This window comes from Danio rerio, chromosome 21, assembly GCF_052040795.2.
Source record: "Danio rerio strain M-AB ecotype USA chromosome 21, GRCz13ab, whole genome shotgun sequence".
Classification (NCBI taxonomy): Eukaryota; Metazoa; Chordata; class Actinopteri; order Cypriniformes; family Danionidae; genus Danio; species Danio rerio.
Window position 1 is genome coordinate 18113716 of NC_141041.1, and position 26610 is coordinate 18140325.

Below are 26610 nucleotides of genomic sequence, written 5' to 3' on the forward strand. Positions count from 1 at the left end.
AATCCGGCCCGAATTCCAGGCACGAGTCACTGACCGAAAATGCCTCCAGGTCCCCGACCCTCTTGATGGAGGCCAACGCAACCAGCAGAGCTGTCTTCAGGGACAGAAATCTTAGAGATACTGATTCGAGTGGCTCAAAGGGATCGGATCGCAGACTCGTGAGAACGAGGGCGAGATCCCAAGAGGGCATGAGAGGGGGGCGAGATGGATTAATTCGCCTAGCACCCCTAAGGAACTGGATGACCAGGTTATGCTTTCCCACGGTGCCGCCAGCTACCGCGCTATGATAAGCGGAGATGGCGGCCACGTAAACCTTGAGAGTGGAGGGCGACAGCCTGCTGTCCACCTTCTCTTGAAGGAAAGAGAGCACAACACTAATCTGGCAATTTCGGGGGTCTTCTCTGCGAGAGACGCACCATTCAGTGAATAGACTCCACTTCAGGGCGTAGGCGCGCCTCGTGGAGGGGGCTCTAGCCTGAGTGATGGTATTAACCACCGAAGTCGGTAGGTTACCTAAGTCTTCCTCGCGTCTAGGGACCACACGTGGAGGTTCCAAAGATCGGGGCGAGGGTGCCAGATGGTGCCCTGTCCCTGAGAGAGTAGGTCCTCTCTCAAAGGGATCCGCCAGGGGAGGGCCGTCGCGAGGAGTGAGAGCTCTGATATCCAGGTCCGGTTGGGCCAAAGGGGCGCAACTAGCAGAACCTGTTCCTCGTCCTCCCTGACCTTGCACAGAAACTGCGTGAGCAGGCTCACTGGGGGAAACGCATACTTGCGCATGCCCCGAGGCCAGCTGTGGGCCAGTGCATCCGTGCCGAGAGAGCCCTCGGTCAGGGAAAAAAACAACTGGCAGTGAGCGTTCTCGGGGGAAGCAAACAGATCGATCTGGGCCTCGCCGAATCGCGCCCATATCAGCTGAACAGACTCGGGGTGGAGTCTCCATTCTCCAGGGCGTAACAGCTGTCGTGAGAGCGCATCGGCTGCACGATTGAGCGTGCCTGGGACGTGAATGGCGCGCAGCGATTTCAGCCGCGGGTGACTCCAGAGGAGCAGACGGCGGGCGAGCTGAGACATGCGGCGAGAGCGCATACCCCCCATGCGGTTGATATACGCCGCCGCCGCCATACTGTCTGTCCTGACCAGCACGTGTTGCCGCTCCAGCACCGGTAAAAAGCGGTGGAGAGCGAGGAACACTGCCAACAGCTCTAGGCGATTGATATGCCAATGCAGCTGGGCACCCTTCCAGAGGCCCGCAGCCGCATGCCCGCGACACACAGCCCCCCAACCCGTGTTGGAAGCGTCTGTTGAAACAACAACATGGCTGGACGCCTGTCCTAGAGGCACACCGGCCTGTAGGAACGAGGGGTCGTTCCAAGGGCTGAGGGCGCGGCGACACAGCGTAGTAACCGAGACCCGGTGTGTGCCCGCGTGCCATGCGCGTCTGGGGACCCGATCGTGAAGCCAGTGCTGAAGTGGTCTCATATGGAGCAACCCGAGCGGCGTGACGGCGGCTGCGGATGCCATATGCCCCAGGAGCCTCTGAAAAAACTTCAGTGGGACCACTAGTTTGCTGTCGAGCTCCCTCAGACAGTTCAGCAACAGGCGAGCGCGTTCCTCGGAGAGGTGCGCTACCATGGTGATCGAGTCCAGCTCCATCCCGAGAAAAGAAATCCTCTGCACGGGGGCGAGTTTGCTCTTTTCTCAGTTGACCTGAAGCCCCAGTAGGCGGAGATGCCGAAGCACCTTGTCCCTGTGCATAATCAATTGCTCCCGCGAGTGGGCTAAAATCAGCCAGTCGTCGAGATAATTGAGTATGCGAATGCCCGCGAGCCGAAGGGGCGCTAGGGCACCCTCCGCGAGTTTGGTGAAGACCCGCGGAGACAGAGAGAGCCCGAAGGGGAGGACCTTGTACTGCCACGCTCGACCCTCGAACGCAAACCGCAGAAATTGGCGGTGGCGTGGAAGAATGGAGACATGGAAATACGCGTCCTTCAGGTCTATGGCTGCAAACCAATCCCGAGGACGAACGCATTGGAGAATGCGCCTCTGCGTGAGCATTCTGAACGGCAGCTTGTGCAGACAGCGGTTCAAAACGCGCAGATCTAGGATTGGCCGTGACCCACCGCTCTTTTTGGGTACGATGAAGTATGGGCTGTAAAACCCACTCTCCATCTCGGCTGGAGGAACCGGCTCGATTGCACCCTTCGCCAGGAGGGCAGCAATCTCCTCTCGCAAGACAGGGGCGGACAGGGGGTTGACCCTGGAGAAATACACGCCCGTAAAATTGGGGGGCCGTTTCGCAAACTGAATCGCGTAACCGAGTCTGATTGTGCGTATGAGCCACCGCGAGGGGCTGGCCCGCGCTAACCAGGCAGGCAGAGCCCTCGCTAATGGAGTCATCGCTACAATCGCTGACGTACCAGCGGTGGGGCAGCGTGGAGTGGGTGTGCTGATCCGGGAAGCACGAGGGTCCCGCGGAAGAGCTGGAGGAGAGCGATTCGCTCTGGCTCCGCACCCTGACTCCGGAGAGGGGGCTGGAGGGCTGAGGAAAGGGAGACCGTCCCCCCAGCGCTCGTGAGCCACTGGCGAAGCACGTAGAGTCTGCGAGCCGGAAGGCAGCGCGTCCCGGACTGGCAGAACTCGTGCAGTCACATCCGGGGAAGGGAAAAAGTGCTCTTTTACTGATGTTTTGGTGGCACTGAAAAGTACCGTTGTTATCGGGGCCCCGCCCTCCAGCGGGGAAAGAGCAAGTTTCCTCTTCTCCGGATGGCCTGTCTCAGGGACGCTTCGCGGTCCGTTTACCGGACTTAACGGCGCCCTGGGCAGGAGGGGCTGCCTGCTTTCGAGGTGAACGCCGCGCCCGCTTGGCCGGAGGCGCAGGCGGGGGTGGGGCAGCACTCGTTGGCGGGCGCCCTCGGCGAGGAACAGCGGAGGTGGATGGCTCGGCGGGCGGAGCGGGCTTACGGCCACGCCGATAGATGACATTGCCCATCGCATCCGACTGCTCTTTCACCGCCTTGAATTCCTGGGTGAATTCACCGACGGTGTCGCCGAACAGGCCAGCCTGGGATATGGGCGAGTCAAGAAAGCGAACTTTGTCAACGTCGCGCATATCGGCCAGGTTTAGCCAGAGGTGGCGTTCCTGAACCACAAGTGTGGACATCGTCCTCCCCAGCGCACACGCGGCGGACTTAGTAGTCCGAAGAGCATAGTCGGTCGCGGTGCGCAGCTCATGTAATAAGCTTGGGTTGGACCCGCCCTCGTGCAGCTCGGCCAGCGCCTGCGCTTGGTAGCGCTGGTAGGTGGCCATCGCGTGCAAAGCAGAAGCAGCCTGGCCCGCAGCCTTATAAGCTCTGGCTCCGAGGGAGGCAGACAACCTACAGGCTTTGGACGGGAGGCGGGGCAAACCCCGCCACGTAGAGGCGCCGCGCGGACAAAGATTGACCGCGATAGCGCGCTCCACTGACGGGATCGCCTCATACCCCCTGGCAGCTCCGCCGTCAAGGGCGGTAAGGGCGGAGGCACTCGCAGCACGGGCAGAGAAAGGTGCCCTCCAGGACTGCGTGAGCCTACTGTGCACTTCCGGGAAGAAGGGGACGAGAGGCTTCGAAGGCTTCGCCTTCTGGTCCTCTACGTAGCACCCATCTAGTCGGTCCGGCCGCGGAGCTGGGGGATAAACCATCTCCAACCCCACGGCCGAAGCAGCCCGGGAAAGCACGGCTAACATGTCCGCTTCAGGATCCGATTTGACAGCGCTCACCTGCCCGGAGGGGGCGAGCGGGTCCGGATCTTCGTCGGACAGTGAAAGCCCACCCTCCGATGCCGCGGAGGACATCTGATCTCCGGTGTCAGCGAGTGTGAGAGCTACCATCTGGTTAGACGGATCACTCTCACCACCCGAAGCTTGGATGGAGCGCCGTGAGGAGCGAGAGGTCCGCGAGCCCGTGGGCGGCGGATTAGCTCCCGCTGAAACCCTCAGATCTGCCCGAGCGCCCGCTGCTTTTTTAGAGCAGGAGGCAACTGGGGTGGCTCGCTCTCTTGCGAAAATTAGCCGCGATCTTAGCTGTGCAACGGTCATGGCATCGCAATGACGACATGAACCGCCCGCGAGCACCGCATTAACATGCTGGACCCCCAAACATGCAATGCAGTGATCGTGTCCATCATCCGGAGACAGGAAACCCCCGCATCCAGAAACGCACAGTCGGAGCGCCATCCTGAAAAGGACGTGCTGCACGACTGTGTTGCTCTTTTAGGAAAGTTGCAACTATACGCACCGCTCTGGAGGACCGGACCCAAAGAACCGCAGGCAAGGGAGTAACCCAGCTCGACCGTCTGCCACCGCGAAGACCCACTCTGGACCGGGAGACACACTCGTTCGCTCTGAAGTGCTGATCAGCAAGAGGAACCCTCATCGACTCACTCAGAAAGGATCTGAAGCGAAAAGGATGGCGTCTGCTGGCTTCAGGTGTGCTTATATGCTGAGATAATTGCAGATGTCGCACACCTGCGCAAGCTTACGCTGCCAATTAATTTCATTCATTGGCCCGTTCAATACTCTCCAGATAAGCGGCTTCTGATCCGAATCCTCCCATTCATGGCACTGAAGTTCCCCAACCGAAGGGGAACAAAGCTTCACCAACTGACAAAAGTGAAGGAAAAAATACTTTGAGAGCTCAATAGGGTAAAACCGTTTCTCGTCTGGCCAAATTTCTTGTGTAAAGTTGCAGTCTGAGCACCAGAGGCTGGAGAACACTGTAAATCCATCGTGGAGAAGTTGCAGGTGAGAGTAGGTCACTGGCAGCTGTAGAAGCTGGCCCACGGGATCAATGAAGAGACTTGTCTATCACTGAAATCAGTCTCATGCTCTCCTCTCCTCCATGACCACCACAGCATCTGCTCAGGATACGACCTGGCCCAAGATTATGGATACCTCTAGAAGTCCTCGATGATTGGCATCATCTCTTCTCAGCCAGGAATCAAAGCCAAGCTTTTACAATATACACCAGGTTAAAGCTGTGTTCTAGTTATTAGCATATTTTGTGTCTACATATCAAGCTGGGATGCTAATGTGGGTGATGCATGCTAAAACATGTAGTTTTAAAGTCATTGATCCAGTAAACAGCCATCCAAATACAGCAGTGAACCTCCAATTTAATAAATCCAGGTGCAAAAAGTGGAGCTGTGAAAGAGCAAAAGCTCAACAGAGGATCAGAGGTGTGAGGTGCAGTTGGAGACAGGCCAGAGAGAAGGAAGCATAAAGCCAAGGTGGAGCAAATGGATCAAATGATAGAGGTGGAGGCAGAGGGCCCTCATGAACGCATGAAGTTGAATACAAAAGTCATGCAGCAAATATTATCTGGTTTTGCTCTGTCGAAATGGTTCTAATGACTGTAAAAAAAAATAAATAAATAAAAAAAAATAAGCAGAAAGTTAAAAAAAACTTTAAACACAAGAAAACCAGAGCTTTCGAAAATGATGACATCATGCACATGCATAATATGTGTTTAGGGAAGTGTTGAAAAAAGGCAAGTGCTAACAAAATGTTGTAGTGTTGTTGCTCGAGTGCATGCTAGTTTGCTTATGCTTCATCAGCAAAGTGTGGATTTACTTTACACTACAACTAAAAGCATAGACACATCTTACACACACAACAAATTACACGTATACACATCAGCACAGAGTCATAGATGGCACCTTCTGATGTAACAAGGTAACAGTGCCAAATAAAGTCCAAATAAAGCTCACAATACTACGTTTTTGGTTGTTTTAGCAGATGTGTGCAAATGTGGGTCATTGTAAAATGGTCTTGTAAATAGGATACTCTTTTAAAAACACAAGGGAAAATTTTGTTTGAAACTTAAGAAATTGTTACCATGTAAACATAGCCTCAATCATTAAAACTACCAGGAGGTTGCAAAATTTGTTTGTTTACATATTTATATTTATTAGAGGTCTAACAATATTGAAACTGAACTAAAAAAAAGCAGTGCACTACAGAATTTGTCTGTACTATCCAACAGAGTGACCCAAAAGACTCAATCAGGGGGTGGATGTGTGCAGACATGCCCACATGTTCAAAAGCTTTAAACCCAGAGTTTATAAACTAAAACTCCATGCTACATTTTTCCAAAAGACTCCTATTCTCATATTCACCCCTCAACTTGATTTAAAATTGAAAGCCCTTCCCTAATCCCCCCTGACAAATGAATATTTGTCAGTACACTGCACTGTGGTCAGTTAAATGGTGTCATCACCATTATATTCCACCGCATAGATAATGTGAATAAGGGAACCACAATGAAGCTGCTAAGAAGACTCGTCCCAACCCCTGAGGGAGGGCACCTCCTAAACAAACAGGTACAAAGACAAGCTGTGTCCCACATCTGCTTCTGATAACTTGCTCTAATGCACCTTTACATTATATTCAGAGATTTAGTGTGCATGTCGGCCAGTTCGCAAGGGTTCCCCACAAGGGCACATACAGGGAGGAGTCGGGTGGTGCTGGTACAGGGCTGCGGGACTCCTGATAAGGGACTGGATAAACGTAATGAGGTTGCGGGTGTGCGAATTTTTGCTTACTCTAAACAGGGAAGGCGATTCTAAGCGTAGCCTAACAGCACCTTGGTTATTTGCTCTAGCAGCTGTGGCCTGGAATAACAATCAGGAGGTTTGTCTCACAGTCTGTGTGTGTCTGTGTGTGTTGCTGTAATCTGCCCGTGTGTGCTTGGTTAGTCATGAGGCCTATATTACTTCTGCCTTATCTGCAGTCCAAGCTGAACCAAACCTTTATGGAAGTTATGGAATGTCAGAGTGTGTGTGTGTGTGTGTGTGTGTGTGTGTGTGTGTGTGTGTGTGTGTGTGTGTGTGTGTGTGTGTGTGTGTGTGTGTGTGTGTGTGCGTGCGTGTGTGTGCGTTTACGCTTTAATGCTTGTAATAAGTCATGCAATCACCATTGCTGCCAACTGCAACAGAGCTTAAATTCAACTACCTGCAGCAAACTAATGAAGCAAAGCATGCACAGACATTATTTTGATCAAAACCTATATGCCAAAAAAAAATAAATTGTTAGTTCAAAAATCATAAGAGATGTGTTTATCTTTGGGACACAAAAGAAAAAAATTTAAATGAAATCTGAATTGAAAACTGTGATGCATCAAAAAAATAAAAAAAATAAAAACGATATGCAGAGTGATTCAAAAAGAATACCACAACTTTGTAAATCAAGAACTCTGCAATGAAGAAAAGGAGTGTCAAGCTCTTTCTGTTGTCAATTTAAGGAAGCGCTTATATTTAATAAGAACTCTTCACATTGATTAATTAAGATTCCATCATGTTTCATTGATTTAATACAGATTTTCAAAGTTGTGGTATTCTTTTTAAATTATTCTGTATAATTCAAGCTGTGTAATTTAAGAATTCTTAACCAAAAAGAAAAACTGAACCAAAACTCAATCAGTGAGTGTGTATGGGTGTTTTCCAGTGATGGATTGCTGCTAGATAGGCAGCCGCTGCGTTAAACATGCTGGAGAAGTTGGCAGTTCATTCCGCTGTGGCGACCCTAGATTAATAAAGGGACTAAGCAAAAAACAAGAAGAAAACTGAATGAAATGTTTTATTAGTTTTTGCAGAAGCTTGTGAAAATGCTGTGTACATTGTTCACTGGTCAATTTTTAGATGTAAACTTGTAAACATTCATTCATTCATTTTCTTGTCGGCTTAGTCCCTTTATTAATCTGGGGTTGCTACAGCGGAATGAACTTATCCAGCTTGTTTTTACGCAGCGGATGCCCTTCCAGCCACAAAGAGTTTGGGGTTGAAATGCGTATAGCAGAGGGAAAGAAGACTCAGATTTAAAGCAACCCATCTCTGGGAAACATCCACACACACACACACACACGCACGCACTCATACACTACGGACAATTTTAGCCTACCCAATTCACCTGTACCACATGTGTACCACATGTCTTTGGACTGTGGGGGAAACTGAAGCACCTGGAGGAAACACAGGGAGAACATGCAAACTCCACACAGAAACGCCAACTGAGCCGAGGTTCAACCCAGCGACCTTCTTGCTGCGAGTCGACAGCACTGATCATTTTTTTTCAGACTTGGATTAAACCATAGGTCTCAAATTCAATTCCTGGAGAATGGCAGCTCTGCACAATTTTGCTCAAACCCTAATCAAACACAGCTGATCAACATAATCAAGGTGTTCAAGACTTCTAGAGACTATTAAGCAGGTGCGAGTTGGAGGTGGTTGGAGCTAAACTGTGCAGAGCTGCGCCATCCAGGAATTCAATTTAAGAGAATTGGATTAAACTGATTAATTAATGTGAATTTGTTTTAATATCTCTTTATGAATGCTTTGAAGTGTCAAAGAGTTTGGGGTTAAAATACGTATAGCAGAGGGAAAGAAGACTCAGATTTAAAGCAATAAACTGGTTTATTATGGGCTTGAACAACATAAGGGAGAGAAAAGCATTTTCATTTTGTAAAAAAAAAAAATCATTAAATTGTGATAGTTCAATAGTTGGAATATGATAAAACATTTGTTGTAATTTTATATATGGTCAATGGATTTTCTTTAATTAATCGAACCTCCTAAATCAATAAACAACAAAAACACTGCTTACTGCAACATTTTGTACTACTCCAGTTCATCATTTACTGTAGGTGCGCCGCTTATATTAATCTTTTTTTCTTATTCAAAAAATCAAAACATTTAACTTTGTGTGAAAAGATCTTGATTAATCTGTGGTTAGAAAAAGCCTAGTATTAAATAATGTATGTATTGTAATAGAGCGCAAATCAAATGCGCTTACCAAGGATACCTCTCCGAACCTACAGACAATTTTGCATAACTGACATACACGTCTATACAACAATCACTTTTCATTTAGTTCAGCTAAACCACACCTATTTTACCCACACCTTTCCACCCAAAGACAGTCCAAAAGCTTTCTAAAGTGTATTTATAAACATTAACTTAAAATAGGCTTTATTCTTCACAAGTTATAATAATGTGTATATATTTTAGATTTTGATTTATGTCATATAATCTGAAACCACTTGTTTGCTGTAACCATATTTCAGGTGAAAAGTAGACTCAAATTACTGTCGCATTTTATTTTAAATAAAAAAATGGCAAAAAATAAAATATACAAAAATAAATACAGTATATATCAAATAGTAAAAATACTGAAAATGAAACTCTCTAGATAGGGGCATTCGTTTTGAAAGTGTAAGCTAGTTGTGAGCTGGTGTCCACTCGCCAAAGACCTTGCTGTAAGCTTAGAAATCTCTTAACAAAAATATTCTGACAGAAATGTTCATGTAGTGGGATACAGAGAAACTTGTGGATTAGGATTTCCTGGAAATCCTGGAGGGCAAACACACTCCTAACAACCTTACACTTGAAAAGACTTCGTTGACACTCTCTCTTTTTCTCTTTTATGAAAAGCAGAGTTCATTTATAAAGATAATTGCTTTACTATTTTTATACATCTGTATACGAGGACATTCTTTTTTTTTCAAACATTGCATCTTCTATACACCAGAACCTAAGGAGGGCAAAATAGCTGTCATTTACAAGGTAAAAAAGATATATTGATCTAGATGTACAGACAGAAAAATGTATTTACAGAACAACAGAATGATGGCTGGATTGAAAAACAGAAGAGTGATCGAGAAATAAAACATAAATATGGGTAGAATTACAGAACAGTCGACAAAATAGCAGAAAGATCATCAGATGATCGAAGAAATGAAAGATGAAATGACAGAACAATGAAAAGAATGAGAGTATGATTACTAGAATGACCGAACAATGGATAGACAAAATGACAGAATGAGAAAGAGATGGATGGAATCATAAAACATTGGATAGAAAAACTGATGGAACGATAGATAGATAGATAGATAGATAGATAGATAGATAGATAGATAGATAGATAGATAGATAGATAGATAGATAGATAGATAGATAGATAGATAGATAGATAGATAGATAGATAGATAGATAGATAGATAGATAGATAGATAGATAGATAGATAGATAGATAGATAGATAGATAGATAGATAGATAGGCGGGCGGCAACGGACGGATGGACGGACGGATAGAACAGATTGTTCAGATAGAACAATGGTTAGAACAAGAAAAGGTTGGGTAAAACGACAGATCGAGGGTAAGAACAAGAGAACAACGGATAAAATGCTGGATGGATGAATGGATGGATGGACGGATAAAACGATGGATACATGCAGGTAGATAAAACAAAGGATGGATGGATAAAAAGACAAACGAATGGACAAATTGATGGTTAAATTACACACAAAGAGTAGACAAACCTGAATTACACTAAATATACCAAACTATGCTACATCTGTTTTGCATTCCACGTGTAATACACTAAACCTTAAATTTAATCACAGTCTACAGTTGTGTGAAACAGACTGCATTCTCACAGACATAAATAACACCCAATCACCTGCAGCTTCTGTTTTGTTGTCCTCCATTAGGAACTGAAATCAAATACATTTAGTTATCATATGAAAGGATAATGGGAATGTACTGCTTCGCTGAAAGGCCTTTAGTATGTAAGGTTAGTCTTCTGAGGTACATTAGCTTTTGTTCAAAGTGTCCGCGGGCTCATTGTAATTCTGCCGATGAATAAGGCAGCGTGATTATGCTTGTATCAGGGAGAAGATGCCGAGATTAAGCAGAACCAGCGGCTGCTCCTGTGGGTGTTCAGGAGATGTTTATGGTGGGCATGTTGAAGCTGCAGACAAGCAAATGACAACAGCTCTGTCAGCATTGTTCGTCAGGGTTTGTGTATATATTACTTTAAGCTTATGTAAAGCTATATACATATATATATGATGACTCATCAGCAATTTTCAAAACTGATCTCCATATTATACAGTGATGAGAGAATGATGGTTCATAAAGACCTGTCTGAGCACAGCATGAAGACATGCCGCACAAATTGTGCTGTCAAATTTTACACAGCTGAAATGAGATGCAACACTTTGAGCTTACAGCCAAGGCTTTCTATAAATATTTTAGATAATCTAAAAAATAATGAGAAAACAAAATCTTTGTTTCATGTGAAGTATGAATAAAATAAAATAATATTTTAAGTATAAATAAAAATAAAATTAAATATAAAAAATTTAATTAAAATAAATTTAAAATTAAAATAATTTGAATAAAAAGTTAATGTAAAAAATAAAATAAAAAATAAATTAAATTAAAAATCATAAAAATAACAAAAATAAATAAAAAATGTAATAAAATAAAACAATATATTAAAATAAAAAAAGTAACTAAAATAAACAAAAAATAATTAATAAATAAAATAAAATAAAATAAAAAAGAATAAAATAAAAATGTATATCAAACAAAAAAATATAATTAAAAATAATTAAAAATAAAATAAAAATAAATTAATAAAATAAATCTAAAAAATAATTACAAAATAAGATAATAAAAATGATCAACTGAAACTGAAAACAAAATCAAATAATAAATAAACAATACATAAAATAAAATAAGATAAAATAAAATTTTCATTACAAACTAGTTTTTTTTTTTAATTAACATTAACTTTATATTTTACTTTATGTTTACAATTAATATATGTTATGGAAAAAATATATGACTATAAATAAAACACAATTGAAAATCAAACTCAGAATAAGCTTCAAGAAAACATTTGTTCGAATCAAATATCAAATTAAAGATCAAAATTTACTCAATGGCAACGGGAATATATATATATATATATATATATATATATATATATATATATATATATATATATATATATATATATATATATATATATATATATATATATATATATATATATAGTTGAATTCAGAATTATTAGCCCCTTTTTGATTTTTTTTTTTTATATTTCCCAAATGATGTTTAACAGAGCAAGGAAATTTTCACTTTTCAATTTTCGATTGTCTGATAATATTTTTTCTTCTGGAGAAAGTCTTATTTGTTTTATTTCGGCTAGAATAAAAGCAGTTTTTAATTTTTTAAAAACCAATTTTGGGACAAAATTATTAGCCCCTTTAAGCTAATTTTTTTTTCGATAGTCTACAGAACAAACCATCGTTATACAATAACTTGCCTAATTACCCTAACCTGCGTAGTTCACCTTATTGACCTAGTTAAGCCTTTAAATGTCACTTTAAGCTGTATAGAAGTGTCTTAAAAAATATTAAGTAAAACATTATTTACTGTCCTCATGACAAAGGTGAAATAAATCAGTTATTAGAAATAGGTTTCTAAAACTATTATGCTTAGAAATGTGCTGAAACAATCTTCCCTCCATTAAACAGAAATTGGGGAAAAAAATAAACAGGGGCATTAATAAGTCAGGGGGGCTAATAATTCTGACTTCAACTGTATGTATGTATATATATATATATATATATATATATATATATATATATATATATATATATATATATATATATATATGTATATATATATATATATATATATATATATATATATATATATATGTATATATATATATATATATATATATATATATATATATATATATATATATATATATATATATATATATAATTATTTTTATTTATTTATTTTGGCAAAAAAACTAAATCAATTCAATTCAATAAAAATTGTAAAAATGGTAAATTAGCTCAAATAGATTTGATACAACAAAATATTGAAATACAATTTTAAAAAACCTGACTCTACAAAAGTTGCACCACGGTAATCAGGTGCAACAGAAACTGCACCTACATTTAAATAAATATTTTAAATAAATCTTTGTTCTGACAACAATAAAAAGAAAATAAAAAAAAGAAATCTTACAAGATACAATTTTCCCATATTAAAACCAAAGCTAATTCTAATACCATGAGGACTAAAAAATATTTTAAAAGACAAGATTAAAAAATATATATATAGTAAATCTGTGATTGAGTATTTGATCAGACTCCAGTGGACACAAGAACAATTGCAAGAGTGTCAATCTATTACAAATTACCTGGAGTAAACAGAAAAAAAGAAAATGGACAATGCTGAAACAAGAAGGGTGCAAAACAAGAGAGAAAAGCAGAATTATGGCAGAAAAATATGAGGACGGATGCACATAAAATAGTAAAAGAGCAATACAAGAGCCAAAACTATAATTAATGATGCACCAATGACATATTCCAGAAGGTAAAGGTGTTTTTTGAGCACAAAGATTTATACCTCGCCAAAGGGATTAACGCTTCAGTCTGTATGTAGAAAGTTATTATGAGCCAGTGACTACAATAAAGACTCTTTGAGAATTCACTTGTGTTTTGAGACTGTGTCTGTTTCTGCGCTGCGAGTGAATGATGCAACAAACCCAAACTCTACTGTTATAATGAACTAAGCTGTCGACACTGTAAGAAAGCACGTCTACACAGAAAACAAGCAGTGAGATGCAAAGCGACAAAGCTATATGCGTGCTACTATTGCAAATAAACAAGTGTCTAAGTGACAACGAGCCTTGTTTTGTTGTGTTGTTTGCTTGTGATGCAATCTTTATAAGAACAAATATCCTGTATATCAAATGATATTGCAAAAGTCCTAATTCCTGTTTAACAATGATGAAAAATTTGAATATGTATGACCTATCACCAGTAAATGATCAGTATAGGGACACATCAATGACATCAAATGTAAAAGCGCAAATAGACAGATTCCTGACTTTTTACAAACAAATCAGTCTCAATGTACGGTACACTCTGAAAGTATTGCATGTTTTTTAAGTTTTTAAGTTCACACCAAATGCTGAAATAAATATGAGCGCAACGAAGTTAAATACAAAAAGCAATGCAAATGTGCGAATAGAAGTGACTTGCCACCAGGCAGAATGTATGATGTAAAATATGTAGTTCATTTTCTGTGAACGCACAGAATTTGCCTCAATCACGACTTTCACACAAGTTCAAAAAAATTTTACTCAAGCAAAAAAACATTCTTCGAGTATAAACTACAAATGCAGTAAAAAATTAATGTTTATTAAAAAAATTAAAATAAAATAAAACAAAATTAAATTAAATTTAATTAAATTGCAACAAAAAAAAAAAGAATTGAAACACAATCAAGCACCATACAGTAGGAACAAGAGACGGTTTCACAGTTAACAAGAGGGAACCAAAGCAAAAATCCAACACACAAGACAGAGGATGTTAAAAATGTTGAAAGTTTGACCGAGAGTTTGAAAGTTTGTATTGCTAGAGTATTTTTAAGTTAGTATTGTTTCTATTACTATATTGTTAGTATGAATGTGTAGGGGAATTCCCAACGTATGTCACACATGACATCACACGGGTTCAAGAAAAAAAAAGACCGGTTGCAACAGCAAACAAATGGTGTTGTGCTGTAGGATGCCAAATTCGAAAATTTTTATTTTATCGTACACCACACTGCTTTTAATGCCAACTGCAGATGTCTTTTTCTAACAGGGAGCTGAATGGAGTGAGGACCCAACTAAAAATGCTCGACTCTCCAGTTCTCATTTTTTATCACATAAGTTCACGCTATACTGAATCATGCACATTACTCGATTTTGATTGCAGCAATGATTTTAGCAAAACTATGGTGAATTCAACTGTGAACACTGAATGCTTGGAATTAAATGTAAAAATGTAAGTTCACATACCCTGCCATACAGGTGCACTTCGCTGTCAGAATGCAGTTGTTTTGCTTGTTGATGTTTACCCAGGCCTTCTACAGTTCCGTCTTCTTTCCTATTTTGGCTATGCAAAACCTCGGTTTTTAGCACTACAAAGTTTTGAATCTGGTAATCATGGAACATTATTTCTTGCACATGACCACACAGAACAAAATTGTTGCCATCCAAAGACTAGTTGTATATTTCGGGCTGGATGCTTGGCCATTTCGTCTTATCCAATATTCATTGGGAGAGTTCATTCATTCATTTATTTTCTTGTCGGCTTAGTCCCTTTATTAAAAAAGGGGTCGCCACAGCGGAATGAACCGCCAACTTATCCAGCAAGTTTTTTTACGCAGCAGATGCCCTTCCAGCTGCAACCCATCTCTGGGAAACATCCACACACACTCATTCACGCTCACACACTCATACACTATGGACATTTTAGCCTACCCAATTCACCTGTACCACATGTCTTTGGACTGTGGGGGAAACCCGAACACCCGGAGTAAACCCAGGGAGAACATGCAAACTCCAAACAGAAAAGCAACCCAGCGACCTTCTTGCTGTGAGGCGAACGTGCTACCCACTGCGTCGCTCATTGGGAGTGTGCTATCGCAAACAGATTTGTCAGACAAACGCCGCTCACTTTAACGTTAGTTTTGCTGAATAACTGTGCTTATCACTGGGTGACAAGCTGTTATAATACGCTGAAAGCCTTATGTAAATAATATATATATATAATATGTAATCAATATACCTTATCTCTAATACAACAACAAACTCTGTACTACATTGGATGTCATTCCCTTGCTGTAAATGCCAGTTTCTTTTTTTCTGCAACTTAACTGCGGGCATCCTGGATTTTTTACAAACTGGTAATTCGTTTATACATTGCTAGAATTTTCCACGCATTGGTTATACTGAAATACCATGTATTACACTGAAATAAAATATAATTCCCTTACAAAAATTAACCTTGGTTTTACAAATAAAACTGAAAATAGTAGTTAACCACAGTAGACACAAATATTTTGATAATATTTTACTAACCATAGTTTAACTATAGTAACTATTTGTTGTAAAACTGTGGTTCTACAATTAGTAATCAACTGATGTTGTTATCATTTTTTCTAGGTATTGCTAGTGACAGACAACTAGACTGCTAGATAGATGGATGAAGGTCTGAACATTTAAAAAAAAAAACATGTATGTTGGATGAATTTAAGATAATTGGATATACATTAGATTTACTTTGTCAAAGCTTTCACTCACTCATTGAACATTTAAGGAATTGTTAGTAGTAGTAAAATGCCTTACACCAACCTTAAGGCTTTTCAGTTGTGGTTGTAACATAAATTTGTAACATCAGGTCATGTTACTCTTGATAAAGCTGCAGTTTTTTAAAAGTGACCTCTGAACTGTGCAATTTAAGATTCTACTAACACTCACACATCTTTCACTTTGCATGTGTGAGGTTTAAGAGTTGTGCAATGGCCCTTCAGTATTAAACCTTGACATTAGACCTTTATCAGCTAAATAAACAAGCCTGGTGTTCAAATTATTCAATAAAAACCACAGTCTTATCGATCTCCGATAGCATGTTGTTGCAAGGGTACTATGCATTTCTGTTTGTGTGTGTGTACAGTGTCCGTGTGTGTTGTGAGGGGCTGCAGCTGTTCATAAATCATTCTAGGAGACAGTTGTGAGCAAGCCCTTCATCTTATGTGGTCCCTGTGTGTTTAACCCTCTAACCATGAAGAGTGCAAACAAACACACACACACACACACACACACACACGCACGCACACGCACACACACGCACACACACACACAACTGCAGAGCAAAGACTGAATGAAATGAGCAGTTGAAGGTAGAGAAAAGACAAAAAAATGGAAGAGGGCTGGATGGGAGAGCAAGAGAAAGGGCCTGCAGCATAGTAATGTCAGACAGGAAATGAGCTCGGCGAAGCACTGAATCTCTTTCCAACTAAAATGACTGAAAACTGCAGGTTCAAGTTTAAATGTACTTGAGTTTCACCTTCTGTTATTCGGGCAATTTCCTGTTCAGCCAATTATTTTTAAACTATTATTACTGCCATTAAACTTGTGCTGCTTTTTTTGTATTTGAAGGAAATGTCTTGATATTGTCTAAATATGGTCTTAATAGCATCGTCTTAAAATATTAAGTTTTTTTTTTGTCTGTTTTTATTTTTAAAACATTGTAAATGTTACAGACTGAAATGTAACAACAGGTATAGAATCAAAATGCAGCTTTTTTTTTTTTTTTTTTTAGAGTTGTCAGGCAGGCAAGGGTCGAAACAGGTGCAGGCACATAAGAATAATCCACAATATAAACAGAGAAACAGGCGAATGGGCCAAGACGGGCAGCAAACAATCATCAAGTGGTAAACAAACAGACACTCAAAACACGGCAAGGCAAAACAAGAAAAACTGCTTGGTAATGTTCACTACAGTAAAACAAGACTCAGCACTGTATGTGTATGTGAGTGGTGTATACACATACTGTATATATATATACATATATATATATATATATATATATATATATATATATATATATATATATATATATATATATATATATATACACATATATACATATTGTCCATGTAATCAGTGATGATAAACTGCAGCTGAGTGTAATCAAAAGGTGAACTGAAACTGGTGTGTGACTGCAGGACGCGATGAAATTGTAGTCCAGGTGAATGACAAGAAGTTCTCCAGCAAGCCGCAAAGACAACACCACTGGCGATCCTAACAGTAAACATTTTTATTATTCTTTTTGTGCAGTTGTTGTGTCCATTTATTTTAATGTTAGTAGATTTAAGTTACAGTAAATGCAAATATATAATTTGAACTTTTCTTTTTTTACACATTTTTTTTTATTATTGTTGGGTCCCACTTTATATTAAATGTTCTTAACTACTATGTACTTGCATCAAAAAAATAAATACAATGTACTTACTGTGTTTATAATGTATTTGAGAGCACTTGTGGTGCTTTTTAGTTGGGCTAGAGGTTGGGTTATGGACATGTTTGGTGGTATGGGTAGGTTTAAAAGAGGGTTGAGGTGTAAGGGATGGTCAACAGTGTATTTACAAATGTAATTACAAAAGTTAATTAAAGATGTACTTACATACATGTATTTAATCAAGCGTTTACAATAAATACATGTATTTACACAATAAGTACATTGTAACAAACTATTAACTCTTGTGTAAGTACATATTAGTTAGGGCACAATATAAAGTGGGACCTATTGTAACATACGGTCCATTAGTTAATATTACATAATACATTCACATTGAGCAATGCGTTTGTTACATGTGTTTTTAATAACAATTACTGTTTGCAATGGTATTTTTTAATATCAAAAATAACATCAAAAAATTAATCACATTTATTCATTTTAGTTGAAGCACTGATTCTCAATTTTAACTATTGACTTGTTTCCTATTATAAAAAAATAGGCAGCTTATTATTGCTTATAAAGTTAATCTTAATATAGATCCCTAATCATACCCAATACATAAACCTAACCACTACCCTACTAACTATTAATAAGCAGCAAATTAGAAGATTATTGAGATAAAAGTCTTAGATAATAGTTAGTTAACAGTTGTCCCTGAAATTGAAATGTGACCATAAATATGTCAGAATATTTTTACTAATATATTATATTTAATTAACCAGGATTTTAAAATACTTTACAATATTATTGCTTTACTGTATATTTCATCAAAAAGATGCAACCTTAGTGAGCATAAGATGCTTTTGACCAGTAGAACAGCCTTGTATCACACACCTATTTCTAAGTGGGGAAAAGGCTGTTTGTTTTGAAGCAGAAGCTAAACATGCAGCCTTGGTTTGTGTTTGATCTTATTGATGGTTTGATAAGTGGTTTGATGACTGTAGGTGGTTAATTGGAGCCTTGGCTTTTCTGTAAATGGGGTGGAAAAGGTCATGCATGAAGTCTGCAGAGGTGAATGTCATTTCCAGAGCTGCTCAGATTGGCATAACGAAGCCAAAGAGTATGGAATTATATCTGTGCCAAAAATAATGGACATAACTTTTCCATTAAATATAATAAATACTCCATTAAAAAGGAAAAATCAGCTAAAAGTATTAAGAAATTAACTTAAATTACAAATAATTTAACATGACCTCCCAATGTACTTAATTTTGTTAACTTTTTTTTAATTGTTTTTGCAAATCAATTGCCACAAAACTCTCATGAAGGTGGGTTAAACAGCAGCTCACTCTGGTTGGCTAATGAGATTTTGAAGGACAGCACTCAGTCCACTTCAGTGAGAGTCAAAGTGTGAGCTAAATCTGTTGCATCACGTTCATAATTCATCATTTGCATAGATTAATCTTTTTTTTTTTTTAAGTGTATCAGAAGACTATGTTATATTTTTGTGAGTTCTTGTTATTTTCTTCTTTCGCAATGGTGTATTTTCTGCTTCTTTGCCCAAAAATTTTTTTGCGTGGTAGTGTACTGTATGTTCATTTTTTACTGGCACAAATATAATTGCATAGAAGGGAAGGAGTTTATAGTGGGGGAAGCAAAATGAGGATGTAAAAATGTCAGTGTGTTTCATCATCTCCTCTAGTACACACACACACACACACACGCACTCACACACACACGGACACGCACACACACACACACACACACACACACACACACACACACACACACAATCAGAAAGAAGTGTGTAGGAGTCAGAGCTGTCAAATAAGCACTCATTAAAAATTGGTCAGGCCTGCGTGATTGTGCTGATCAGCCTGAAACAACAGGTTATGATCCAGAAAAGAAAAATATCAGACAGAAGGGAAGGTTACAAAATATTTCACCAATACAGACAAAGTTTTTGTACAACAAGGAAAGGCCCGCTGTGAGAGTCTTGCTGCGTTTCAGCCCGAAGCACAAAAAACTCAGGATTAAAATAGACCTTGGCTAATAAATGTGAGTTACTATGTGGAAAAGCCACACTTGGGAATTCAGAGAAATGAAAAAAATAATATTCTAGATTTTTGCCAGTAACATAAAAAAGAACAAGTCTACATACTGTAGAGTGAAAAAAAACACATTATTATTATTATTAGTAATGTAAATTAAATAATCTCAATTAATTATGAGATGCAGATTTAGAGTTCCACATAAGGTTATTAATTAGTAAATAACAAACATTACAAACATTAACATTAGGTGAGCAGGTTACATTGTAACCCTGTGTTCTAACAACACGCTACATGATGACATTTGCCGTGATAAGCAATCTGTCTGTTTGCATCGGACACAACACAAACAAACTTTATATACTTCAATTCAGAAGCACAGAATAGTGCACTCATTGCACTCCAACAAAATGGTAAGGTTTATAATTTAATTAATTCTTATTAAACGTCTTTAACATTATTGAATGTAGACGCTGAATCAGAAGTCACAGTTCTGAAGTTTAATTTTAAACTATTTGTTTTATTTTCAAGATCTGGGGTCTGTTCTTCGTACATGGATTACTCAATTGGCTGGATTTGGTTATTAATGATTTGACACGATCCAGGATCGTTTTATTCATCAAAACTCATCCGAGAGTTGTTGTCATAGCAACAGTTCTGGCAGCTCAAACCTGTTCAGGAGCAGATTTATTTCATATAAACAAAATAGGATCGGCTCATTTCAAGCAAAGGTAATACTGAAAGTACTGAATGTTGATATATTCTTACAGTAGTAACCTATAGATTTGTAACCAGGTATGTGACATTGACAACAGGGGTGAGTATGCGCATGCAGGTTTATTAGCGAGATCAGGCAAGCAGTGGTCAATACAGGGGCAAACAGATGTATGAGGGCAATCCAGAGTCGTAGTCGAAATAGCAGGCAAGTGGTCAGAAGGCAGGCAGTATAGAAGAATAATCAAACAAAACAAAGCAAAGGTTCTAAACACGGAAGGCAAGGCAAGGGAAACACTTTATAATGTCACTTAACAGATAACAAGACTCAGCAACAACTGTGTGTTTGAGAGGGGTTCTAATAGTCCAAGTAGTCAGTCTGTGAGCAGCTTCAGCTGTAGGAGTGTAATCAGTCATTATCTGGAACTGGTTGTCTGTGTGTATGATTGGGTGTTGTAGTCCATGACATGGCAGATTTGTAGTTCATGTGAATGTGAGTGTGTTTACCAGCGATCTTGTAATAGACATGTACAATTTTCAACTGTTTTTTGTTTATTTGTTTGTTTGTTTCTTTGTTTGTTTTATAAAAGAATAATAATTTACGAAGTCATGCACATGTTTTGACAGCAAATATGCCAGTGATTTGATGCTTGGCAAAAGTTGCAGACACCTTAAATGATATTAAAAAAATGCTTTTTTGATGCAACATTAATTTAAATCTCTTACGGCGATTAAGAAACTTGAATATGCCTTGGCTGCTATAGCAAAAAAAATCTGATCTAAAATGTAAAACTTAATAAAGTATAAAAAACTATAAAGTATAAAGCCTGTAGCCCACAACAAATTTGGAAAGTTATTGTGTATCATATTTAACAAACCATTTACTACAAGTTTTGTATAATTTTTCTCACATGGATAACTGAATATCAATCAGATGATGTTATTACGCTGCTCTGCCGTCAGCCAATCATTGCATTGCTGATCATGACTTTGAGGATTAATAGATCTGTGCTTCACGCAGTGATCTCAGATCAGTTCATCCAGACATTTTAATCTGATTTGTTTGGAGAACCAAATTAGCCAGAGATCCGTTATCAAGATTAAAAGATCCAAGATCTGCAAAATCATCTTAGATCATTTAAGCGAGGTACGAAGAAACAGACCCCTGAGGTGAACAATCGACTGCTGCTTTCAGTAGTATGGCAATAAATGTCATGTAAAATGACATTCAAACTCACATTATTAGCATTTAACAGTGAATAATGTACATGAGGTGTACCTGAGGTGATCATTGACAGTTTGCTGTTGTTCAGCTGCAAGAAATAGAAGCCGTATACTAAAATATACACTTCAAAAATATAAAACATACAGGTGTTGGAACAAAAACTCCTTTTAATATGGAAACTTTTCCTTCAATCGCATGCCATTGCTTTTTTTAACACAATTTAAATAAGGCTTTGTTGGTGTTGTCTGGCAACCTGCTCTTGCATGTGTTTTGAACCAGAGGTGCAATACCTGGTTCAACCACTGAGTTTCAAACTTACATACTGCATCTTTAAATGTCACATGAAAATGAAGAATGAATGAATATTTATATTTAGGAATAAAATACATAAATAAAACTAAAATTGTATAAAAATTATTATTATATTATATTATATTATATTATATTATATTATATTATATTATATTATATTATATTATATTATATTATATTATATTATTACAAAAGTGTGAAGTTGAAATACAAACATATTAAAACATGTCTCAGAAAAGGGAATTAACAGTCAGAAGGGAAGGTTGCAAAATATTTCAGCAATGCATATGTCTCTGCTTTAACACAAAAGCACTTGACCAGAGTCATCTGAGTGTAACTATACGCTCTCATGAAAAAAGCAAAATCTCCCATTATTAAAGCTCCCCATCAGACGAGCGGGTCAAGCGCTTGCAAATCCATCTAAAGCTGATTGATTTTGATTTGCCTCATTCACAGCTCCATTCAAAGAGCATTGTGCGCTCTGACGTATGGATAGAATTAAACAAAGAACCTCCGTGAGAGCAGAAATAATCATTTCATGACAAATTGCAATCGTATTCACATTAGTGTCAGGCGGAATGAAAAAAAAAGAGAAAAACCCAACCAGCCTTTTCTTCTAGGCTCCTAATTATCCTTCATTTTCGAAAATTCATTCTCCTTTTTCTACACTCTCACTGGTTCGCTTTGCAGGCCTTGAAAACCTTCATATCTTTTGCTTTCCATTGGGTCACGACCTCTTCGTTTCAGAGTGGTTTCTGATCGCGGGCTGAAATGTGTGACCAGTGTGAGGGGTAAAGGACTCGCTGTGAAGACTGGAGAAGTTTAATGTTATTCATCACCTCTGCATGCTATTATGAGGTAGAATAGAGGTCTAGGACTCTGTGATTACACACATCATACCTCCACCAGAATACATCAGCACAAATGCTTTTACATGCGCCTCAATGTGAAGATCTTATGGTTGAATATGAGCAGCATTAGGAGCCAGCGACTTCTATGTTGTCTATATGGTAGGGTCACTAGTTTTTCGAATTGTGTTACTTTATCAGAGCCATTTGACTAATGGGTTAGCATTGGCAAATACATTAAATGAATTCAGGTGCCTGCTAGTTTCTATAATGGGTGATTCTAGAGACTCTTGGGACCCTATGCAAAAGTTCAGCATGCATCACCCCTCATACAGTAGATGTACAGAAAATATTCTATGTTTCAAAAGTACATCATATATTTTCATAATAAGACAAAAATGCTCTATTTTAAACTAATATACAGCAGAGGCACTTCAGCAGCCTGGTGAGTACTGGAATTAGCATGTATGCTATCTAATCACACATTGTGTTCTCAATAGCTGTTTCCTTTCAAAGATGGGAGTTATATGTATGTGCAAAACTGTAATTTTGCATGGAAGATTTGTGAATTTCCATCAAATTAATTAAAGAGAACAAATTCATCACTTCCTGATAAGCTGGTGCCAAATATCAAAAAGAAAACCAGAATTTACTGTAGTATAGGAGAAGACTGTGCGAGTCTTTTTCCTCATATGATAAACTACTTGCGCCTCAGAAGATGCAATGAACATGTGGTGGCTATGGGAGAAGGGAGTCTGACAGTTCAAGATAGTTCTGTAGACCAGGGGTTTTCAAACTTTTAGGACACACACCCCCACAAGATTGTCCAATTTCACTCGTGCCCCCCCCAGGCACCCCTCCCTCGAGCCAAAATTATAATGCATGCACAAATGTAATTCACATATTACTTGCTGCGTTTAAAGTGCAAAGCATTAATTACATTGAAGCATAAATACCATACCTGATTCATGTGATGGCTAAGCCTTTTTCTGTGAGGACATCATGCTAATCTGTGGTCGGATTCCTAACATGACTAACCGTAAATCATCTTCCACTGTCAAAAAGCATGAGCCATAGCATACTTGCTTTTGATGTACGTACAGAAAATAATGCTTCGCAAAGCCAAGTTCACAGAGCCCTGACAGTGTGGTTGAGTCGAACATTGAGTATGTTTACATGGGCAACAAAACTTTAATACGATTTTAATATGATTAAGACAATACTCTGGTTAGAGTCTACAATGTAAACAGCAATTTTTGATTACCTTAATGCAACTTAAGTCATAATTAAACTAAACAGAAATGGAATTAGGACGTGGAGTATGGATACATTAAAGCCATTATTAATGTAAACACTGCAATCAAACTATTACCATCATGTAGGACTTTTCGCCACATTTTGTGACAAGATCCACACATGCGGCTGTTAATAAAGGACCACACACGCGTGCACATACTCATCGTGAAATGCAGAATTTTTTTTTTTCTTTCCAATCGACATGCGGTATCAATAATTTGCATCTAGTACCCCAGTTTGTCACGGGGGCATGAATGAAAGGTTCATGAGTGAAAGTTAAACTGCCTAACTGCAGTTAAAGTCGAGAAATTGAAGATGAAACACCCAACCCAGATGAGACTATGCAGGAAACATGAATAGTCTTGTGACGCAACATTCAAAAAGCAATTCATGTAATTATATTATTGTCTTATTCAGATTAAGGCAAATACTTATTACTGATGTCGATGTAAACGCAGTAAATAGTCTTCAAAGTAAGAGGGCATCCTGCTGATTTGATTTAGAAGGGCACGTTTTTTGTCAGATGGCTCACCGGTTTGACTTTCATTCATTTACCTTCATTAGTTTTAAAAAGCACCCGGTCCATTTTATTTGTATATATTTTACTGGAATGCATTAACACAGGTGCCTGATAGTTAGATGTGGAACTAACGTTAGTCTTATTATTCGTCATCATAATTTAATCGAGTACACGCCTCAATGTCTCAAACACCACAGTTTGAAAATCCCTACTGTAGACATCCTGCCATGATATATACTGTATCCATTGAATCATGGCCCCAATCCCAATTCTACCCCTTAGCCGTTCCCCTTACCTCTGTCCTAATTTTCTTTACCTTGAAGGTGTACGGCTAAGAGGAATGACTAGATAGCCTTAAATGTATAATTCACGTAAAAATAAAAATTCTTCCAATAATTACTCACCCACATGTCGTTCCAAACCCTCGAGACCTTCATTCATCTTCGGGAAAACAAATTAGGATATTCTGGATGAAATCCAGGAGTTCTCTGATCCTCCTTTGACAGCAATAGCCCCGACTCATTCAAAGTCCTAAAAAGTACCAAAAACATATGCTATAAGTCATGGATTCTCAACCTGTGGGCCACAGTGATCCTGCAGGTGGCCTGCGAGACTCTCAATTAACTTTCGATATTATGCTATAATTTTTGGATTTCATTATTAATATGCTATAACAAAATTATCAAAGTAATGCCCATTCTCCTGATCTCCGATTGATTACTTCAAACTTGCAAAAACAGCCTCATTATAGCGTCTGCAACTAGTACACATAAGTCTGTTCATTCACAAACTATGTGTGAAGTGAAAGTAAACGTCTCTCATTGTGTATTTTTGTGTGAACTATTTAATATATCCTCAAAGTTGTCCAAATTAATGTCCTGTGAGTGTTGTATAACAAACGCATGCCCATACAGGAGCATTTCAACAGATTTAGGGTATTTTACTGTATTTTACATTTGTCTATATTTTTGAATAGTAAATATTTAATAGCAGATACTCAGTCAGTCCAGTTTAAAGCACAAGCTGGTCTGTATATATATTTTTTTTAATAAATGAAGGTTTAAATGAACATTTTATACAAACATTTTTTGCAAAATTTCAGACAGGTGGGCCTTCAAAAATGGATCAGAGGTGGGCCCCGACATGAAAATGGTTGAGAACCTCTGCTATAAGTGGTTCAATCGGAATATTTTCAAGCTACAGGGATACTTTGGTGCACAAATAAAACCAAAATTCTCCTCAGTGTCAGTATACAGTATAGTGCGCATTCCAGAGACTGTTATGCATTGACATATACCCCCAAGGCAAAAAGTAGTCCAACCTAGTCTTAGCAAGTTGTACTGGTCAGAGTATCAGCAAAACAAGCTTGAAAATGATTCCTTTTCCTGCATCCCTTGGTATTTGCTGCATGTTTATGTTGTGCATTGTGGCATATGGGACCTGCATCTCAGCATTATGATTCACCAAACAAGCCAATAGACCACATATCAACATATCAAGAGCGATCGAGAGGCTTAGCAGACAGCGCTTTGATTTCCATCTCATTTCAAGAGCAGATAAAACACCCGATAATGTTTGTGCCCAACTTTAAATTGAAGCACTTTACAGCTGATGCCCTGGCGTGGGTGTGTGTATATAAGTGTGATTGTGTGAGACAGAAAGGTCAAGCAATGTCTGAAGGGATGCCAGCTGTCCCTCTCCAAGTTTGATTTTCTCATAACCTACGGGCAAAACAAGCGTAAAGTCACACACTCACACAAACACACACATGCGCGCCAATACAAACGCCTCCTACTTGAGTTGCAAAGGTCTGACAAATGTCAAAAACCAAGACAGCGAGGTGAAGTTACAGAGAGAAAAAAAAATACAGAGAAGGAAACATGGATTGAAGAAGAGATTTGAACGTGAAAAAAGTTATTCTGGAACAATATTTCCAGCTGTGGAGTGCAGATCAGTGTATTTCCATTTGATTCGCAGCACCCCACCTTTTTCGACCTGTCAAGTATG

The 26610-nt window shown here is 39.1% G+C and overlaps 2 long non-coding RNA genes across 8 annotated transcripts in view; one reads left to right on the forward strand and one right to left on the reverse strand.

Moving 5' to 3' along the window:
- The window catches only part of LOC141379834 (uncharacterized), a 361032-nt gene that overhangs the window by 195970 nt on the left and 138452 nt on the right, over nt 1-26610 (reverse strand). For all 7 annotated transcript variants that reach the window (XR_015520186.1, XR_015520184.1, XR_015520181.1 and 4 more), the window contains one exon: nt 25008-25134. This is a non-coding gene — a long non-coding RNA (uncharacterized LOC141379834). The remainder of the gene's footprint in view (nt 1-25007; nt 25135-26610) is intronic.
- LOC147831882 (uncharacterized) overlaps nt 6458-26610 on the forward strand; it is a 49876-nt gene continuing 29723 nt past the window's right edge. The window contains exon 1 of the long non-coding RNA XR_015520177.1: nt 6458-6667. This is a non-coding gene — a long non-coding RNA (uncharacterized LOC147831882). The remainder of the gene's footprint in view (nt 6668-26610) is intronic.